At 37.8% G+C, this 22,591-nt stretch overlaps 2 long non-coding RNA genes across 2 annotated transcripts; one reads left to right on the top strand and one right to left on the bottom strand.

The window, feature by feature from the left end:
- The first annotated feature begins 8,334 nt into the window (after positions 1-8,334).
- Positions 8,335-21,865, top strand: LOC108948465 (uncharacterized). The gene is made up of 3 exons (XR_011409618.1): positions 8,335-9,835; positions 20,930-20,980; positions 21,545-21,865. It is a non-coding gene; the product is annotated as an uncharacterized lncRNA (long non-coding RNA).
- LOC138896459 (uncharacterized) lies at positions 9,679-20,322 on the bottom strand. Its single transcript, XR_011409619.1, has 2 exons — positions 20,218-20,322; positions 9,679-9,860 (listed from the first exon to the last, which is right to left on the bottom strand). It is a non-coding gene; the product is annotated as an uncharacterized lncRNA (long non-coding RNA).
- Positions 21,866-22,591: the final 726 nt, after the last annotated feature.

The following is a 22,591-nucleotide window of genomic DNA, read 5'->3' as shown; positions in this document are numbered from 1 at the left end:
AACAACTGTATTAAATTAAAAAACTGCAACCTAAGTATAAACAACTCCTAAACCCGGTAGATATAAGTCACAAGCTCTAAAGAGAATTACTAAATATCCATATACATCAGAGTCTGATGAGGATAAGCAAACAATATAATAAAGATAAAGGAGGACTTCGAGGTCTGCGGACGCTGGCAGATATACCTTGAAGTCTCCACGTACGGACTAACTCACTGATCCCTGGTTTGGTAGGCAGTACCTGTATCTGCACAAAAAGACGTGCAGAAGCGTAGTATGAATACATCACGATGGTACCCAGTAAGTGACAAACCTAACCTCGATAGAGTAGTGACCAGGTTAGGTCAAGGACCTAATAGAAATAATAATAATAATAATAATAATAATAATAATAATAATAAACAAGGCAGAAGATATAATAATATAATAAAATGACTAAGAAGTAAAACAATGAGAATTTACGGAAGGTAATAGCACGGAATTAAAGAAAGACAAATACATCATGAAAGGAAAGCACAAATCATACAAGGTAAGGAACAACAACAACAACAACAACAACAACAATAACAACAACAACAACAACAACAACAACAACAACAATACAACAAAATAGAGGAAATCAACAGGGACACTCCTGAGGTACCGCCTTGTAGTCCCAAAAGTAAATATCTCACAATATTTTCTTATATCAACGCGGAAGCCTTTATATTTTGTTTTGAAAAATTATTTTCCCGAACTAGCATCCCGCGTTTTAGCCCACCTTATCAAACCGCATGACTTCTAGTAGTTTCCCTACTAACCACGCGTATCAATCCCACCTTATCTCACCGCATGCGTTTCAACACCAAGACCTTATACCACCGCATGCGTATCAATAATCACAACGGCACGGAAGAAACCTCGTGCAAACAATAAAAATCGTACGGTAGAAACCTCGTGCAACAATAAAAATCGCACGGTAGAAACCTCGTGCAACAACCAAACAATCATCTCAATAATAATCACGGTAACCAAAACATAACAACTGAAAGAATGATATTTCAAGGATAGCAATCTCAAGTAAAGAATCCCACAATTAAATAAGGAATATGAAATCAAAAAAGTAGGTAATTCAACTAAGCATGTAGTACAAGTTGCAAATAAGAGATAAGATAAGTAGACAGGTGAAATTAGGCTAAACATAATGACTATACATGCTAAAGTAGCTCAGTTAAGGCATAAAAGGAAACTACATAGATAAAATCAAAATTTCAACATTTATCTCGTGTACGCACTCATCACCTCGCGAACACGGCCCTCACATATCACAAATTGTCACAACAATACCAAATTCTAAGGGGGGTTTCCTGCACAGAAGGTTAGACAAGTCACTTACCTCAAACCTCGCTCAATCAATCAATAAGGTCTTTCCCTCGATTTTCCAACTCCGATCGACTCGAATCTAGACAAAACAATTTCATACTATAAATATAACTATAGGAAACTAGTTTAAATGATTAAATTACGAATTTAGCAAAGAATTAAAAAATCGCTCCAAAAAGTCGACTCAAGACCATGTCTCAGAATCCAACCAAAGTTACAAAAACCGAATGCCTATTCGATATCGAGTGCAACCATACAAGAATTATCCAAATCCGACCTCATTTGGCCTTTCAAAACCCAAAAATGTGGTCTAAGAACTTTACACCTTTTTCTCCCAATGATATATTAGTGAAAATTAATCAAAAATGATTCAAGAATCCTTACCCAATTATTTTCTCTGAAAATCCCCCAAAATCGCGCCTCAATCCGAGCTCTCAAAGTCTCAAAATGAAAATGACAGCAAACCCTCAATTTTGAAATTTTAATCTGTTGCCGAGGTGTTTACACTAAGCGATCACGTAGAACAAAATAAGTTGCCCCAACAAAATGACCTACGCGAGCGCGGTTGGCACCGCGCGAACACGAATAACAAATACCTAGTCCTTACGCGATCGCGGAGTGGCACACGCGTTCGCATAGAATAACAAGCGTGAACCCAAGCGTAGCCCACGCGTTCGCGATGCTCTACCTGGCCAACTTACTATATTTTTTATTTTCCAAACTAATTCTTTATATAAATTTTTTCATATTATCTCTAATTTATTTTTATTATTTAATATTTAATATTTTTTATTTTATACTAAACATGAGTTATGCGGTCATATCCGCTATATGACCTTTTCATCATAATAGACAAAAATAACTTTCTCAGCTCAAATTTAAATACGATTTATCCTTCTTTTTCCTTTATGATGGAATTTTTTATTTTTAATTTTCTCTATTTTTTTTTCTTATTTTTGCTATTATATTATTCAATACTTAATAGTATTACATTGCCATGTGGCTTTTTATTAGCTTGTGTTAATTTAATTTTCACCTCTACCACTCTCATTTTAATATAATACAGATAAAAATTAAAAATTATTTCAATAGTAATTTTGACTCTATTGCTCATATTCCAAAATATGATTTTTCTTATCATATTTCAAAAAAGAAAAATTTCATCCGAAACTCAAATAAGTCTTATCCTTCTATTTATTAAATTGGACTGCATTTTCAAAAAATCATCTTATGCTTTCAAACATAAACTAACTGCATTCAATTCAAATATTAATCATAAAAATATTTTTTAAAATTTGTTTGAACGCATTATATCTAACTATTGTAATGATATTTTCACTATCATTTTATTATTTCTCTACGTAATATTTATAAAAATATAAAAATTATAAAATAGAAGAAAACAGATCATGTGGTTACTGAATAACTATAGGAATCCTTATTTTTTTAAAAGCTTTCAAATCTATTTACTATAAATATATGAGTCAATCTTAATTGATATTTACCATAAATTAAATTTGATCAAATTTAATTTGTCTTAATCTTTATTAGATTTGTCTAAATCTATTTGGATTATGTCTTAGAAGTGCAAAGTGGCATTTTCTCAAATTTGTAAGGAGCAAGAACTTCATTTTCTTGACCACATCCTCCCATACTAGCAAATTTTCTTCGTGCCTGTGATCTTCATTTGCCAAAAAATATTCACACTTGTTTGCCGATCTCAAATATCCATTTTTCTTGATCATCTCTAAAAAGTTCTCTCAAAATCAGCATCTCTATTTTGGATCTTCACACTACCATCAATATTCTATCTAGTCTATCCTACCGAAGGAGTTTCACTAAATGCTACTAGTAGCTAGTGTATTTGCTGTTGTACATATGTGATTTGTAATTCCGATAAGGTCAAGTGATTAATCACAGGAAACTCGGCGATAGATTATAGTTTCTTCACGTTCCTCTAATAGATGTTCAAGAAAAATCGAAGCAAAGAATTGTCCGGTGCACTAAGCTACCGCTATATGCACTTATAGCACGGGATCCTGGAAAGGGCCGGATCACAAGGGTCTATTGTACGCAGTCTTATCCTGATTTCTGCAAGAGGTTATTTGCACGGCTCGAACTCATAATCTCCTGGTCACATGGCAGCAACTTTATCAGTTACGCCAAAACTCCCCTTCGAAAAATCAAAGCAAATTAACTTAAAAACTCGATATGTATTTGGTTTGGTATGGTTATGGTATTGAACAAGATAAGATTGAACCAAATTATGAATTTATTTATTGTTATATGATTTTTTTTCTTTAAAAATTAGACAGACTAACATGACTATTATAGAAGATCCATCTTTTAAATCTAAATGCTCGTTTTAAAGTGTAGTAACTTACTTAATCAACAAATGTTGTTTAAATAATCTCTTGTTCTTTCATTTTTACAAGCTAATATATTATTACGTCATCTCTCTTTTTTGATTGTGAGATACCTTATTTAATAATTCTTAATGTAAACGAAACATATTTTAGTTTTTTCATTCATGAGTTTGGCATCCATATTGAAAATGTGAAGACCCAAAAGGTTATCTTTAAATTTAATAATTAATTCTGTGTTTTAAAATCTCAAAAAGCACTATTTATCATTTCTTGACTTGTCAGTCCGTATAATTTTTCGGAAAATTTTTATGTGAAAAATTGATTAAAATGTGAAATACAGCCTTAAACCTCAATTAAGTTGACTTTGGTCAATATTTTTAGCAAACGGACCCGGATCAGTATTTTGAAAGTTTTGGTAGGTCCGTCTCGTGATTTGAGACTTGGGCGTATGCCCGAAATTTAATTTGGAGGTCCCTAGCTCTAGTTATGGTCATTTAACGGAAACTAGAAATTTAAAGGCTAAAGATTTTCAAAGTTTGACCACGGATTTGACTTTTTGATATCGTGGCCGGAATCCGATTCTGGAAATTAAAATAGCTCTGTTATGTTATTTGTGACTTGTGTGCCAAATTTGAAGTCATTCCGGATTCATTTAACATGTTCGGCACAAGATTTGTAAATTGAAAAGTTTAAAACTCAAAAGTTCGAATCGAGGTGTGAATTGTAATTTTAGCGTTGTTTGATGTGATTTGAGGTATCGACTAAGTTTGTATGATATTTTAGAACTTGTTGGTATATTGGGTTGAGGTCCCGGGGGTCTCGGGTGGATTCCAGATGGTTAACGGATCAAAATTTGGACTTAAGAAAAAATCTGAAATTTTGGCCTTCAGGTGTAATCGCACCTGCGGATTTTAGACCGCAGATGCGGGCTCACAGAAGCGGTCAAGTTTTTGCATAAGCGAAAATCGCAGATGCGATCAAATTTCCGCAGATGCGGTCAAGTTTCCGCATAAGTGGAAATGCTGGACAGAATACATAAAAATCGGAAGTTAGCCATTTTTACTCATTTTTGAGTTTTGAGTCTCGGATTTAGGCGATTCCAAAGTAATTTTTTACGACTTTGAATTGGGTAAGTGTTCTTTAATCAAAAGTTATTATATTTCATAAATCGATGTCTATATTCATCTTTGATTTCGGATTTAGATGGAAGAAATTGGAATTTTTGTAAAACTTTCTAAAAATAAAAATTTAAGATTTGAAGGTTCATTTGACATCGGAATTTGATAATTTTTGTATGGTTGGACTCGTATCGGAATGGGTGTTTGGATTTCGTAAGTTTTTCTGAGATTCGAAACGTGGACTCCACTGTCGATTTTTGAGATGAATTTCGGATTTTAATCCGGAAAATTAGAAAATTTATATGGAATTAATTCCTACGATTTGTATTGAGTATAATGAATTATTTATGACTAGATTTTATTGAAATAAAACCCTTGAATTATTTGCTACATGAATTTCATGTGTAATGATGTATAGGCAAGGTGGCGAGTGCCTATACTTTGTAAAATTAATTATTTATTTAATTATTTAAACATCTTAAATTATTTTAAGACACGAATTAATTGTTATAATAATTGTTTCTCTCATATTCCTTGTCAAATATTAATTCTTGAATTCCTGCAATAATTGTTACATGCTTATTTATTTTATGTATCTTAATTTGTACTTGACATTTAGCATATTAAAATTTAAACTGCCTATTTTCTCCCTGATTTCCACAATTAATTGCTACTTGTCATTGCTTGTTTCATAAATAAATTATAATTATTGTATGTCTTGATGTTTAATAGTTTTTCATTGAACGTAGTATTTATTGGAGTATGTTTATTACATTTAAGAGTTGTTAAAATATATGGGGGGGATCGGATTGCACGCCGCAACGGAAATAAAAATAAATATATGGGGGGATCGGGTTGCACGCCGCAGCAGATTTATTTAAAAGTTTATATTGGGGGATCGGGTTACACGCTGCAATAGAGTTTTTATAAGTTTATATTGGGGGATCGGGTTGCATGCCGCAATAGATACAAGTTGAGGGATTGTGACTGCTGAATTGACTTCAATTATTGATATTATTTATCGGTCTTACTACTATTTCCGTTATTATTATTATTATTATTATTATTATAATTGTGTACAGGTTAATGTAAGCGACATACCTTAGCCTCGTCACTACTTCGTTCAGGTTAGGCTCGGCACTTACCAGTACATGGGTCAGTTGTACTGATACTACACTCTGCACTTTTTGTGCAGATTTTGGAGTTGGTCCCAGCGACGTACTGTAGATTTGTCCGGATACAGCTACCAGTGGAGACTTGAGGTATAACTGCACAGCGTTCGCAATTCTGAAGTCCCCTTCTATCTTATCTCAGTTGTGTATTATATTTCAAACAGCTTGAATTTTTTTCAGACCTTTATTTGTATTATTCTAGAAGCTCGTGTACTTATGACTCCAGTTCTGGGATGCTATTTAGATATCGCGATTATTATGGATTATTCACTTTATTTCAGACTTTATTTCCACGTTTGTTTCCTTGTTATTAATTAATTTAAAATTTTGTTAGAATGACTAGTTATATTCTAACGTTGGCTTGCCTAGAAAAATACGGGTCATGACATAAAAATACAAGGACTCATTTCTCTATTCTAATCTATATATATATATATATATATATATATATATATATATATATATATATATATATATATATATAGATATATAGATATATATAATTGAGGGCCCTAGGCCCAGTGATGTGGCACTCTCAAATAAGAGCAATTGAATATCCTCCGCTTTAGTTTTTTCTGCCTATACACGCAACACTTCGAAAAAACCTTCTCTAAACTTTCAACCCCGTTTTCCCTGTTCAATTTCCCCGGACCTCTAACTTTGTTAATTTATTTCTATAAAGTCAACTACATCTGCCGTCTTTGTAAATTTCTTCTTTGGGGGAAACGGAAAAAATAAAGAAGTTGTCTCTATGCTTACACAAATTCAGTTTCCTTCGTCGCCAACGAAGACATCCGAAGAACACCATCACCCGACCACTGTTTCAAATATTCGCTCCATAATTGGCGGTCTGTAATTCTTTCAAAGTTTAATATTTATCATTTATATACGACTTATTCTTATATATTTGACTCTTACTAACTTGTATGAACTCTAATTTAATTGTATTGGTGTGGACAAACAAGTATAAAAAAAGTATGAGGTACAGTCCAAACTTTCTTCGCTATTATTTTTTTCCTCCAAATCAGAACTTATAATGTCAATATTCTATGAAAGTATACTTTTGTCCCCTAATCAATAACTAAGGATGTACAAATTCTAAAACACTTTCAAAAAATCCAAAGATTCTTCACTACTATGATTTTTTCACAATTGATACTAATGTGTCGCTAATATGGAGTTGAAGAATGTTCTATTACTGATAATTTCTTTCCGAGCAAAGTTCGAGAACAATATCTTTAAATATTCTACAATACTATAGTTTTCCCTAATCAATAACTAAGGATCTAAAGATTCTATTTAACTTGCAACTTGCAAAAATACAAAAAAAAAAAAAAAAAAAATATCAATGCTACTATGATTGTATCGCAATCCATAATTAAATCTGTAAATATTTTTTTCAAAATTCATAATTAAATCTGTTAATATTCTGAAATACTATAAGTATTTACCTATTAAATAATTATTTACTTCTACTAAGTGTCTCCCTTGGCGCACTAACTCCTTGAAAACTTAATGAATATGAGTCAATGACCGAAAGAATGTTCAAAAATATAAAAAAAACTTAGTCAAATAAGATCAAGATTAAAGGTCTATTAAGCAATCCAAGCAGAGTCTCATCACTGTCGTTGAATCGAGAGATGTTTGCTACTTTGCCGAAGTGATCCTTGAAAGCATAAGGGTTTTTGGAGTTTTTAATTACTGTTTTGGGGAAAGTTTTGGTGAATTACTTAATTTTATACATGTCAAGAAAGTGATAATACTTATATAAACTTAGATATAAGGATAAAGAAGGTGATTGGCTTTTTGTTAATAGAATATTTTATCCCCTTCTAGGTACTAGTACTAAATTATTGTTCATTTAACTTAGAAAAAAAAAAAAATAAGTTGATCACTAAATACAGGATACTACACTATGTTGAATTCAAAGAGAAAAACAAATAAAATGAAAAAAGAGAACTGGTATTGGGCCTCGAGCCCAAGTCTTATGGTGAGGGAGGACATAATGCAACTTATTAAACCAACGGAGCAGTTCAGCTTTTCTGCTTGAGGGAGCACATCAAAATTATTTGAGGGGTCCTTGATGTATATATAAATATATATATATATATATATATATATATACACAGTTTTTGTCGAGGTTAGTGGGTTTCGCTGACTCCTCTCATTTCCATGTAGGTCCGCCTCTAATTAGAAGATTAGTATTATTATATTTGTTCTGCTTAACTCTTTTGTGATTCGATAGATTAGTATCATTAAATATAGAGTTTTGTAATATTACCACTACTATACTTTTCCTGTTCTACCCTTTTGTGTTATGCTTAAAGATCATACATGTATTTAATATAGGAGTTGTAGAAAAGGAAATAGGTGAAGGAAAGGAACTGTAAGAAGTAAAATCATTCTCTTAACTACATCCCTATGAGACTATTTTAAGGAGGCTGCTCCTTAATATTAATTTACCAGACCGTGGATCAAGTATATTTGTCTTTTGTCATTTTAATTGTTCGGAGGAGATACGTGCATTCGACACTGCATATGGCCTTTCACTGTTATGGGGAAGTAGCTTGAAACTGGTTTGAAGCGAACTATATATATATTACTGGTCCTCTTCTTGAGGTACATTACCACTGTATTCTTCAAATCATTTCAGGGGCTGATTCAGTCTGTGTTTGAGCTGCCCGATGGCTTCTTCTATTGCAGGCCTTTATATTGGTTTTCCCCAACCTTGCACTACAGTCGTTAGAGCCAATATGTCCGAGAATGTCGATTCGGATGAAATTTTTTCCTGCTATTTTTCTTCTTTTTTATTTGGATTTGGATTTTACATTGTTTATCTTGAGATTGAAATTTATGTATTAACAAAATGTGAAAAAGAAGGAAAAATGAAAATAGCATCTGAAATTGGTGTTTGCAGCATATATAGGTTTTATAATTATATTGAAGTATGCTTAGTATGTTAAAAGCGACATAATTTTTTTTGTTTCCATTGTGTTTATACTTGCCAGTAACCTGAGGTATATAGAGATTCTTGGTCAAACTCAAAATTGTACTTATATGATCGTCGCACAAAGGAACAACAAAAGTAGTAGAAAAGAGAGGACGAACCACCAGTCAAGAATTATCTCTCTTCTCGCTTTCCTTCTCCGAGGAAAAAGAAGTATTGTGCCCAACTCTAATTGATATTGTTCTTTATTCGTGAAACTTATATAATTATTTGAATCTAAGAGAAATATTTCTCTGTCTCATATTCTTGATTTTTCTTCATCTTTAGGTTGATATGTAGCAATAAAGTTTGCATCTTTTGATTGTTTTATTGTTCAATTTGTAAGATTTACTTAATCTTGAATATGTTCACTTAGTAAAACTTTCATCTAACATTTTATGCATGGATAAAATGTCCCGTCAATTTTTTCTGGACACATAATGAGATGAAGATGTTGCTTTTCTCATCCGGATATGTAATGAGGTAAAATTTTGCCTTTCTCACACGGATACATAGTGAGGCAAAGATGGTGCCTTTCTCATTTCAGATTGAGATGGGAACTCTTGAAATTTGTTGGAGTAATATTTGAACATTTTGAATATTCATTTTCAGTAAAAGAGCGGACACTTGGACGTTTCTCTTTGTTAGCTCTTTTTTACTCGGAATTTGTTTAGGTTGGATTTTGGGTTATGATAGTACACTTTGTTTTGTAGATACCATGAGAACAGCGGGAAATTCTGATACATTATTTTAATACACGTCGAAAGGTGGTGGTGCTAGCAGCAAGTATTCCAGTTATTTATACAGGAGATGATCCTGGACAACGTCGTAGTTATACGTTGTTGTAATGACCCGACTGGTTGTTTTGAGAGAATAAGTCCCAAACTCATATTTATTGCTCCTTCTATATTACTTTTGTGTTTATGTGACTTGCTGGGATGATTTATTTTTGGTTTTGGGGTGAAATGAGACACATAGTCCCTAAAATAAAAGTTTAAGTCGTAGGAATTGACCGTAGGTTGAATTGTGTGAAGACGACTCCGGAATGGAGTTTTGACAGTTCCTATAGCACCGTAGAGTGATTTTGGTCTTAGAAGTGTATTTGGATGTTGAATCGGAGGTCCGTAGGTCATTTTAGCGTCAATTGGCGAAAGTTGGAAAATGGGATAATTTTTGAAAAGTTTGATCGGGAGTGAACTTTTTGATATCGGGGATTCTGATTCCGAAAGTTGGAATAGGTCTGTAATGTCAATTATGACTTGTGTATAAAATTTGAGGTCAATCGGACTTGATTTGATAGGTTTCGGTGTCGGATGTAGAAGTTTGAAGTTTTAAAATTCATTAGGCTTGAATCGATGTGCAATTCATATTTTTAGCATTGTTTGATGTGATTTAAAGGCTCGACTAAGTCCGTATGATATTTTAGGACTGGTTGGTGTGTTTGGTTGAGGTCTTGGAGGCCTCGGGTGGTTTCCATATGGTTAACGGATCAAAAATTGGACTTGGAGCATAGCTGAAGCTTTATTGTGTCTGGTGTAATCTCACTTGCGCATTTTGAGCCACAAGTGCGACACCGCAGAAGCGGCCTTTGAGCCGCAAAAGCAGAATTGGGGCTGCCCAGCTGAGCCCGCAGATGCGGTCATGGCCCCGTAGAAGTGAGAAGATTGGCGTATATGCGGAGAATGCGCAGGTACGAAGAGAATTCTGCACCTGCGGTTGCGCAGATGCGAGGGTGAAGACCGCAGAAGTGAAGGCCCAGCTCTAGTGGTTAACCGCATAAGCAGTTGTGTTTTCCGCAAAAGCGGTGCCGCAGGTGTGGCTAAGTGGACCGCAGAAGCGGAACCCCTGGGCAGTGTTTAAAACCAAAGGGTTTCGTGATTTCTCTCATTTTGGACTTTGCAAACTCGGTCTAGGGCGATAATTGAGAGCATTTTCGTGGGATTTCTTGAGGTAAGTCTCTTGTACTTATTTTTTATCAATATTCTTGTTTCCCCATTGATTTTTCCACCTAGATTGTGTGTGTTTAAGGTGAAATTTGGGAGTTTGAGGCTAGGAATTTGGAGAGTTTAATTTGTGGATTTGAATGGCGACTTGGTGTCGGATTTTGGTAATCTGGGTCTGAGTGAACTCAATATCGAATGTGTATTCGTATTTTGTGATTTTTATCCGATTCTGAGACGTGAGCCCGGGTCAACTTTTTGGGGCGATTTGGGTCTGAGTGAACTAGAAATTTGTTTATTATAGTTGTATTCATGATATGTAATTTCTTTTGGCTAGATTTGGGCCATTCGGAGTCGGAAAATCGAGGGAAAGGCATCCTTATCGATTGATTGAGCGAGATTTGAGGTAAGTAACTTGTCTAACTTTGTGTGGAAAAAATTCCCTTACGATTTGGTACTATTGTAACACCTTGTGATATGTGAGCATCGTGTACGCGAGGTGACAAGTGCGTACACGGGCTAATTGTGAAAATTTCGATTCTTGCTGAGTTGTCTTCTTTAAAATTCCTTAATTGAGTTGCCTTAGCATATGTAGTGATCATGTTTAGCCTAGTATTGCATGTCTACATGTCTTAACTCTTACTTGCAATTTGTACAACATGCTTAGTTGAATTACATGCCTCCCTTGATTTGAATTAAATCTTTAACTATAAGATCTCTTGCTGTAAATTCGTTGTTCCTTCGGTTATCTGCTGCATATTTACTTTGGGACTACAAGACGGTTCCTCGGGAGATCCCCCTGTAATGCATATTTACTTTGGGACTACGAGGCATTTACTCGAGAGATCCCCTTGTACTGCATATTTACTTTGGGACTACGAGGCGTTTACTAGGGAGATCCCCCTATACTACATATTTACTTTGGGACTACAAGGCAGTTCCTCGGAAAATCCCCCTGTATTGCATATTTACTTTGGGATTATGAGACAGTATCTCGGGAGATCCTCCCTGTCGTGTATATTTATATTTGGAACTACGAAGCGGTACCTCGGGAGTGCCCCTGTTGTTACCTCTAATTGCTGAGCTGTTAATTTCTTAAACTTCTCGTTGTTTTAAATTCGCAATCATTTCAAAATATTATTATATCTTCTGCCTTACTTTTCTTTTAAACTAGTAGGGCCCTGACCTGACCTCGTCACTACTCTACCAAGGTTAGGCTTGGCATTACTGGGTACCGTTGTGGCATACTCATACTACACTTTGCATATCTTTTTGTGCAGATCTAGATTCTTTCTACCAGACCACTTACTAGTGAGTTGGACAACACGTGGAGACTTCAAGGCAGATCTGCCGGCGTCTGCAGACCTCGGAGTCTCCCTCTATCCTTACTATGTTGTTTTCCTTATTCTCTTTAGACTCTGATATATAAAGATACTAAGTATTTGCTCTTAGAAGATTGTGACTTGTTTTCACCAGGTTTTGGGAGTTTTAATTTATGGAATCGCAATTTTATATTTATATATCATGTGTTGAGATTGGAGTTCAATTTATTATTCATTTATTCCGCATATTGTTAGGCTTACCTAGTCTTAGATACTAGGTGCCATCACGACATCCTATGTAGGAAAATTGGGGTCGTGACAAGGTGGTATCATAGCTCTAGGTTCATAGGTATTATGAGTCACAAGCAGGTTTAGTAGAGTCTCATGGATCGGTACAGAGACGTCTGTACTTATCTTCGGGAGGCTATGGAACCGTTATGAAAAGTTTCACTTTCTTTGATTCCTTATCGTGCGAGATTTTTGACTTCGGACTCTAAACGGTTGTCTTTCTATTCGACACCTGCGCCCCCTGCTAGAGCTGCGAGAGGCTGGGGCCGGGGTAGAGGCCGGGGATGTCCACGTGGTGTAGCCAGAGCACCCGCACGAGCTACTACTGCGGAGCCACCAGTAGCTATGATTGGAAGACAGGCACCTAAGATGCATGTCACTACACCAGCCCTCCAGGAGACTCTAGCCCAGTTTCTAAGCATGTTCAGTACCTTGGCTCAGGCAGGATTGTACTGCAGTGGATTCGGGTAGACCAGGATCCAGAGATCATACCGATGCAGCTGGTAGCTCCAGTTCAGCCCAAGGTTAGGGTAGCAGCTTCTGAGGCGGGGCAGCTCAGGCTCGAGAGGTACAAGAAGTACCACCCTCCTACTTTCAGTGGCTTGGCGTCAGGGGATGCCCAGGGTTTTCTTGAGGAGTGCCACCGTATCCTCCCCACTATGGGTATTGCGGAGACTAGTAGGGTTTGTTTCACTGTATTCCAGCTTAGAGGAGCGACCTATCAGTGGTGGCGCGCATACGAGTTGGATAGTCCGGCTGAGTCAACTTCACTCACTTGGACTCAGTTCTCAGATATATTCTTGAGAGAGTATGTTCCCCAGAGTCTCAAAGATGCTTGACGCGTAGAGTTTAAGTAGTTGCGCCCGGGTGCTATGATCGTGTCAGAGTATGCAGTCTGATTCAGTGATTTGGCTAGGCATGCACCAGCCTTGGTTGCTACGGTTCGAGAGCGGGTTCGTCTATTTATTGAGGGGCTCAACCCCAGTATCAGATTGAGCATAGCCCAAGAGTTGGAGATGGATATCACGTACTTGCAGGTAGTAGAGATTTCTAGGAAGTTAGAGGGTATGCTGACTCGGGATAGAGAGGATAGAGAGGCCAAGAGGTCTCGAGAGTCTAGCACTTACAGTGGTACTCGTGCCCCAGCGGCAGCTCGTCAGGGCAAGGGTTATATGGGTTGCCCTGTTCATTCAGCACTTCCAGCCGCCAGCGGTGCTCCGGCCACTACTAGGCCTCAGGATCCCTATTATGCACCGCCAATGTCTAATATACCTCCTGTACGGGGTGCTTTTAGTTGTCAGTCTAGTCGATCAGGCCCGAGCCAGTCGCAGCAGCCACGTCCTCTGAGAGCATGTTTTGAGTGTGGCGACACTCGTCATTTGGTGAGGGATTGCCCCATATTTAGGAGGGGTGCACCTCCACAGATTTCTCAGGCACCGCCTGCTCCATTAGGTCCTCAGGCTATGGTTACAGCACCAGCTACCACCCCACCTGCACAACCAGCTAGAGGTGGAGTTCGGACATATAGAAGTCGCCCTAGAGGGGGAGGCCAGGCTAGATATTACACCCTTTCTGTTAGGACAGAGGTGCTGCATCAGATTCTGTTATCACATGTACTGTTCTGGTTTGTCATAGAAGTCTTATTTGATACAGGCTCCACTTATTCCTACGTGTCATCTTATTTTGCTTCGTATTTGGGTGTATCCCGTGATTCTATGTGTTCACATGTTTATGTATCTACACCCGTGGGTGATTCTACTTTTGTTGATCGTGTGTATCGGTCGTGTTTGATTGTCTTAGTGGTTTTGAGACCAGAGCCGATTTATTATTGCTTAGTATGGTGGATTTGGATGTTATTTTGGGCATAGACTGGTTGTCGACCTATCAGGCTATCCTTGATTGTCATTCCAAGATGGTGACGCTAGCTATTCTAGGTCTACCATGGCTAGAGTAGAGAGGTACCTTGGATCATGTTCCTAGCAGGTTTGTTTCATTTCTTAGAGCTCAGCGAATGGTTTAGAAGGGGTGTGATGTGTATCTGGCCTATGTGAGAGATGTTAGTGTTGATACTCTTACCAACGAGTTTGTTCCGGTAGTGAGGGACTATTCAGATGTTTTTCCAGCGGATCTTCCGGGCATGCCGCCCGACAGAAATATTGACTTTGGCATTGATTTGTTACCGGGCACTCAGCCAATTTCTATTCCACCTTATCGGATGGCCCCAGCAGAGTTGAACGAGTTAAAGGAACAGTTGCAAGAGTTGCTCGATAAGGTTTTCATTCGGCCCAGTGTATCGCCTTGGGGTGCTCCTGTATTGTTTGTGAAGAAGAAGGATGGTTCTATGCGAATGTGTATTGATCATCGCCAGTTGAACAAGGTTACATTGAAGAACAGGTATCCATTGCCATATATTGATGACCTATTTGATCATCTTCAGGGTGCCAGAGTATTCTCTAAGATCGACTTGCGTTCAGGCTATCATCAGTTGAAGATTCGGGAGCCGGATATCCCGAAGACTGCTTTCAGGACTCGGTATAGTCATTACGAGTTCCTTCTGATGTCTTTTGGGCTGACCAACGCCCCATCAACGTTCATGCACTTGATGAACAGTGTATTCCAGTCCTATCTTGACTCCTTCATCATAGTGTTTATTGACGACATTCTGGTGTACTCCCGGAGTCGAGAGGATCATGAGCAGCACCTGAGGACTGTGTTTCAAACCTTGAGAGAAAAGAAGTTGCACGCAAAAAATTTGGAAGTGTGAATTTTAGCTAGATTCTATGGGATTTTTGGGTCATGTAGTATAGAGTGAAGGGATTAAAGTAGACCCAAAGAAGATTGAAGTAATACAGAGTTGGCCCAAACCGTCCTCAGCTATGAAGATCCGGAATCTCCTTGGCTTGGAGGGCTATAACCGTCGATTTGTAGAGGGTATCTCGTCTATTGCAGCACCTATGACCAGATTGACCCAGAAGGGTGCTCCGTTCAGGTGGACCGAGGAATGTGAGGAGAGCTTTCAAAAGCTCAGGACTGCTTTGACTATATCCCCAGTGTTAGTATTGCTTACTGAATCGAGGTCCTTTTACGGTGTATTGTGACGCGTCGCGCATTGATCTCAGCGTGGTGTTGATGCAGGATGGTAGGGTAATTGCCTTCCAGACAGTTGAAAGTGCATAAGAAGAATTATCTTGTCCACGACATTGAGTTAGCAGCTATTGTTCATGCCTTGAAGATCTAGCGGCACTATTTGTATGGTGTTCCTTGTGCGGTTTTCACCGATCACCGGAGTCTACAACATTTGTTTAAACAGAAGGATCTTAACTTGCGGCAACGGAGATGGTTGGAGCTGTTTAAGGATTATGACATCGCCATTCTCTATCATCCCAGGAAGGCCAATGTGGTGGCTGATGCCTTGAGTCTCAAGGCGGAGAGTATGGGCAGTTTAGCATATCTACCAGTCACAGAGAGGCCTTTAGCCTTGGATGTTCAGGCCTTGGCCAACCAGTTTGTCAGATTGGATGTTTCCGTGCCTAGCCGAGTTTTGGCTTGTGTGGTTTCTTAGTCTTCTATTTATGATTGTATCAGACAGCGTCAGTATGATGACCCCCATATGCTTGTCCTTAAGGACATGGTTTAGCATGTTGATGCCAAGGAAGTCACTATTGGAGATGACAGTGTATTATGGATACAGGGCAGGCTAGGTGTGCCTAATGTAGATGGTTTGTATGAGTTGATTCTCCAGGAGGCTCACAATTTGCGATACTCCATTCACCCAGGTGCCACAAAGATGTATTAGGACTTGAGGCAGCACTATTGGTGGAGGCGGATGAAGAGAGACATAGTGGAGTATGTCGCTCGGTGCCTAAATTGTCAGTAGGTGACGTATAAGCACCAGCGACAGGGTGGATTGCTTCAGAGGATAGAGATTCCAGAGTGGAAATGGGAGCGAATCACTATGGATTTTGTTGTTGGGCTCCCACGGACTCAGAGGAAGTTCAATGCAGTTTGGGTGATTGTGGATAGATAAACCAAGTCATCTCATTTCATTCCTATGGTTACTACTTACTCTTCGGAACAGCTGGCTCGGGTTTACATCCGCGAGATTGTCAGGCTTCATGGCGTATCGGTATTTATCATCTCTGATCGGGGTACACACTTTAGATCACGGCTCTGGAGAGCCGTACAGCATGAGTTGGGTATTCGTATGGAGTTGAGCATAACATTTCACCCTCAGACTAACGGATAGTCCGAGCGCACTATTCAGATATTAGAGGATATGCTTCGTGCGTGTGTGATTGACTTTTAGGGTGTTTGGGATCAGCTTTTTCGACTTGCGGCAGGCGAAGCTAGGCTATTGGGTACAGACTTAGTTCAGGATAACTTGGAGAAGGTTAAGTTGATTCAGGATCGACTATATATAACCCAGTCCAGGCAGAAGAGTTAGCGGATCGGAAGGTTCGCAACGTTGCATTCATGGTTGGGGAGCGGGTCTTGCTCCGGGTTTCGCCCATGAAATGTGTTATGAGGTTCGGAAAGAAGAGCAAGTTGAGCCCTAGGTATATCGGGCTTTTTGAGATTCTTGAGAGGGTTGGAGAGGTGGCTTACAGACTTGCACTACCACCTAGTCTCTCTGCAGTTCATCCAGTATTCCATGTTTCCATGCTCCGGAAGTATCACGGGGATCCATCTCACGTGTTAGACTTGAGCTCAGTCCAGTTGGACAAGGATCTATCTTATGTGGAGGAGCCAATGGTCATTTTGGACAGGCAGGTCCGAAAGTTGAGGTCAAAGAACATCGCGTCTGTGAAGGTTCAGTGGAGGGGTCATCCGGTCGAGGAGGCGACTTGGGAGACCTAGCATGATATGCGCAGCCGTTATCCTCGTCTTTTCACCACTTCAGGTATGTCTCTATACTCGTTCAAGGACGAACGTTAGTTTTAAAAGGGGGAGGATGTAATGACACGGCCGGTTGTTTTGAGAGAATTAGCCCCGAGCCCCTATTTATTGCTCCCTCTATTTTATTTTTGTGGTTACATGACTTGCCGGGAGGATTTATTTTTGGCTTCGGAGTGAAATGGGATACATAGTCCCTAAAATGGAAGTTTAAGTCGTGGGAATTGAATGTAAGTTGAATTATGTGAAGACAACTCTAGAATAGAGTTTTGACGATTCATATAGCTACGTAGAGTGACTTTGTTCTTAGAAGCGTGTTCGGATGTTGAATCGGAGGTATGTAGGTCATTTTAGCATCAATTGGCGAAAGTTGAAAAATGGGATAATTTTTGAGAAGTTTGACCGAGAGTGAACTTTTTGATATTAGGGTCGAATTCTGATTCTAGAAGTTAGAATAGGTCTGTAATGTCAATTATAACTTGTGTGCAAAATTTGAGGTCAATCAGACTTGATTTGATAGGTTTTCGAAGTTTTAAAGTTTATTAGGCTTGAATCGATGTGTAATTCATATTTTTAGCGTTGTTTGATATGATTTAAAGGCTCGACTAAGTCTGTATGATATTTTAGGACAGGTTTGTGTGTTTGGTTGAGGTCTCAGGTGATTTTCGGATGGTTAACGAATCAAAAATTGGAGTTGGAGCATGGCTAAAGCTTTATTGTGTCTGTTGTAATCGCACCTGCGCATTTTAGGCTGCAGTTGCGACAACCGCAGAAGCGGCCTTCGAGCCGCAGAAGCGGAATTGGGGCTGTCCAGCTGAGCCCGCAGATGCAGTCATGGCCCCGCAGAAGCGAGAAGATTGGCGCAGATGCGGAGAGTGCACAGGTGCGAAGGGAGTCCCACACCTGCAGTTGCGCAGATGCGAGGGTGAAGACCGCAGAAGTGAAGGCCCAGCTCCAGTAGTTAACCGCATAAGCGGTTGTGTTTTTCGCAAAAGTAGTGTCGCAGGTGCGGCTAAGTGGACCGCAGAAGCGGAACCCTAGGGCAGTGTTTAAAATGGAAGGGTTTCGTGATTTCTCTCATTCTGGACTTTGCAAACTCAGTCTAGAGCGATTTTTGAGAGCCTTTTCGAGGGATTTCTTGAGGTAAGTCTCTTGTACTTATTTTTGATCAATATTCTTGTTTCCCCATCGATTTTCCCACCTAGATTGTGTGTGTTTAAGGTAAAATTTGGGAGTCTGAGGCTAGGGATTTGGAGAGTTTAATTCGAGGATTTGAGTGGCGACTTAGTGTCGGATTTTGGTAATCTTGGTATGAACGAACTCGATATCGAATGGGTGTTCGTATTTTGCGATTTTTACCTGATTCTGAGATGTGGGCGCGGGTCAACCTTTTGAGATAATTTTTTGATTCTTTGCTTAAGTCATAGTTTCAGCATTTAGATTAGTTTATTGTAGTTGTATTCATGATATGTAATTTCTTCTGGCTAGATTTGGGCCGTTCGGAGTCGGAAAATCGAAGAAAAGTCATCCTTATCGATTGATTGAGTGAGATTTGAGGTAAGTAACTTGTCTAACTTTGTGTGAGGGAAATCCCCTTAGGATTTACTACTGTTGTAACACCTTGAGATATGTGAGCGTCGTGTACGCGAGGTGACGAGTGCGTACACTAGCTAATTATGGAAATTTCGATTCTTGCTGAGTTGTCTTCTTTAAAATTCCTTAATTAAGTTGCCTTAGCATATGTAGTGATCATGTTTAGCCTAGTATCGCATGTCTACGTGTCTTAACTCTTACTTGCAATTTGTACAACATGCTTAATTGAATTACCTACTTCCCTTGAGTTGAATTAAATCTTTAACTGTAAGATCTCTTGTTGTAAATTCATTGTTCCTTCGGTTATCTGCTGCATATTTATTTTGGGACTACGAGACGGTTCCTCGAGAGATCCTCTGTACTGCATATTTACTTTGGGACTACGAGGCATTTACTCGGGAGATCTCCGTTTACTACATATTTACTTTGGTACTACTAGGCGGTTCCTCGGGAGATCCCCCTGTACTGCATATTTACTTTGGGACTACGAGGCGGTACCTCGGGAGATCCCCTCCCCCTTCCCCGGTCATGCATATTTATATTTGAGACTGCGAGGCGGTACCTCGGGAGTGCCTCTGTTGTTACCTCTAATTGCTGAGCTTTTAATTTTTGAAACTTCTCGTTGTTTTAAATTCGCAGTCATTTCAAAATATTATTATATCTTCTGTCTTACTTTTCTTTTAAACCAGTAGGGCCCTGACCTGATCTCGTCTCTACTCTACCGAGGTTAGACTTGGCACTTACTTGGTACCGTTGTGGCGTACTCATACTACACTCTACACATCTTTTTGTGCCGATCTAGGTTCTTCCCACCAGACCAGATACCAATGAGTTGGACCGCACGTAGAGACTTCAAGGTAGATCTGCGAGCGTCCGTAGACCTCGGAGTCCCCCTCTATCCTTACTATGTTGTTTTCCTTATTCTCTTTAGACTCTGATGTATAAAGACACTTAGTATTTGCTATTAGAAACTTGTGACTTGTTTCCACTGGGTTTTGGGAGTTGTAAATTATGAAATCGCAATTTTATAATTATATATCATGTGTTGAGATTGGAGTTTAATTTATTATTTATTTATTCCGCAAATTATTAGGCTTACCTAATCTTAGAGACTAGGTGCCATCACGACATCCTACGGAGGAAAATTGGGGTCGTGACAGTTGTGATAAATTAAAACTTAATTAGTCATCTCTGCATTTCTTCATCCTTCGCTTACAACTTAGATATCATGAGTTTTTTTCGAAGTAGCATCACAAATCTTTTCATGAATGTTATTTATTATATTTTTCGGCCTTTTTTGCCTTTTTCACTCTATATATTGCCCCTCTAAAAAATTTTGGTTCTTTTGTTTTCCTTTGAACCTCTTAAAGTTTTCAACATAGTAAATGCCAAATTTTTAAACTGAAAGAGGCAATTATGTATTTTGGTCTTTCGGTCAGCTATATTTTATTTAATTCTTTTCAGTTTTTGGTGTGCGTCCTATGCCTCTTCATTTTTATTAGCCTATTTTCTGTCCATCCTGCATCCTTTTGCTTTCTTCTTTGTTTTCTTCTCAATGTGCATTTTGATGGAATCAGAAGGTATCGAATTTTGTGGGATAAACTTTGAGTTGTAATCACATTGGGAGCATATTATTTATCTATGTGAATGGTAAATTTTCTTATATGTTCTTGAATATGGTATCAGTAAGTGCTTCGCTTCAGTTGGAATTAGTGTAAGTATGATGTAGTCCTTTTAGCTTTTGTTGTTCAATTAGTTTTGATTGTTATTTAGCTGTTTCACGAGCATTAAAACTACTATTGGTTTTTTTATTTTATTTTTTGCCAAAAGACTATTTCCTATTGTTGTTTCAGATTTATTGGAGAAACTTTGCTGTTATTATTTTATAGGAACACAGAAGGATCAAGTTTTAAGTATGGTGGGCATTTGACATCAAACACGTAAGTTATGCATCTAAACCTTTTTATATGTGCTTATGTGACATAAGTTTCCTTTTTTTTTTTCCTGAAATATTTGTACACTTCTATAAAATGGAAAGATTCATGCATCATCATGGATCTGTTTTAGAATTTCGGCTCTTCCACTATCTTGATTCGTTGAATTTAGTTTCTGCATATGTATTATGCTTATAGGTTTATGACTTTGCTCTTCCTAATTCTCATTATAGTGTTGTTACTATCTGTAACACCATTACGACAACATATTTTCTTACTAACTTCTCTACAATTATCTGTCTACCTGTGCTCAGTATATTACTACTATTATGTTAAGGCTAAGATGTCAAGGTTCTTCCTTCCCAATTTCTACCTTAGATGTGTACAAAATTTTAAATTTTATCTTGGCTTAGGATTTTTTTGCAGTGAGTATATATACAAGTTCTATTTAAACCATTTCTCCCATATTTAATATACTGGTTGTGTGAGTTCTAGCGAAATGTCATGGCATTTTTTCTAGCTAATATATTACTATATATCAACCATGTCAGTTTGGTCATTCAAATTCAGGTGCTATTGGAATTTTGGACTCAAATCTATTTGTGAGGAGGGTTTATAGAAACATCAAATGCGACTATCTTTTGATGGAGAAGCTAAAAGTATAATTCTGCTGCTCCATTTGGTTGATATTGGGAGGTGAGGCCAAGAAAAATCTCATGAACCAATTATCATTGTGGGTGTCCAATGGGTTTACTTGTGGTAGCCACTTCTGCTCGGATTCTGGGAAGCCCTGAATTTCTTTTTTGTCTGTGAAGAAGATCTTTTATTTCCTTTGTACTTATATTAGAATGAAATAGAATTTAAATGATTTAAGGCTAGCTTAATAAGAGTTTCAAACCCTCCAATACTATAGAATGAGATGCCTTGAAATAAAGTTGATGGTGCCACATGCTTGATTTCTGCTGTATAAATCTTTGTTGCTATAAATGTTATAACTATAGCTTTTATTATTAATAAAGTTCTGAGACATGGTCATTTCTGCTTATGGTTCTTGCTTAATATGGTCCGGTAGCCTTTGAAATAGTCCCAAGTCATCTTCATTAAAAAATGGCATTTGCTGAATGGTATGTTGACCAGAGCGTTGGTATTATGCTAAACATGAAATTGGTTATTCCATATCATACTAATATAACCTGTTTTCAGTTTAAAAAAACTATATTGCGGTTGAATCTAATTTGACAGCAAAATCTTTGATCGATAATAACATTATTGGGGGCCAAAATGCTTTACATAACTTTATTTTTGCGGCAACTAAAATGGATACAAGGATACAAAACCTGAGGTAGAGGCTAAGAATAGTGTTAGTGAAGCCATATTAACCCAAAGCGAAAGAAGCACTACCAATAGCAAGTATTTAGTAAGCTTTTTTAATAATCATCACCCTTTTCCTATATTATTTTAGTATTTAGTAAGACCAAAACTGGATTCATTATTCTTAATTTTTTAAGTTGTTATTTAAAGCATTGTTTTCGTCTCTTAGATAGTGGAGTACTATGGATGATTCACTTCATTTAGATGAAGTACGAGGTATTTTATCAAGTTAGAACTTTCAGTGAG

Source organism: Nicotiana tomentosiformis, chromosome 7 (genome assembly GCF_000390325.3).
Source record: "Nicotiana tomentosiformis chromosome 7, ASM39032v3, whole genome shotgun sequence".
In the NCBI taxonomy this organism is placed as follows: Eukaryota; Viridiplantae; Streptophyta; class Magnoliopsida; order Solanales; family Solanaceae; genus Nicotiana; species Nicotiana tomentosiformis.
This window is presented reverse-complemented; position numbering and strand designations above follow the sequence as displayed.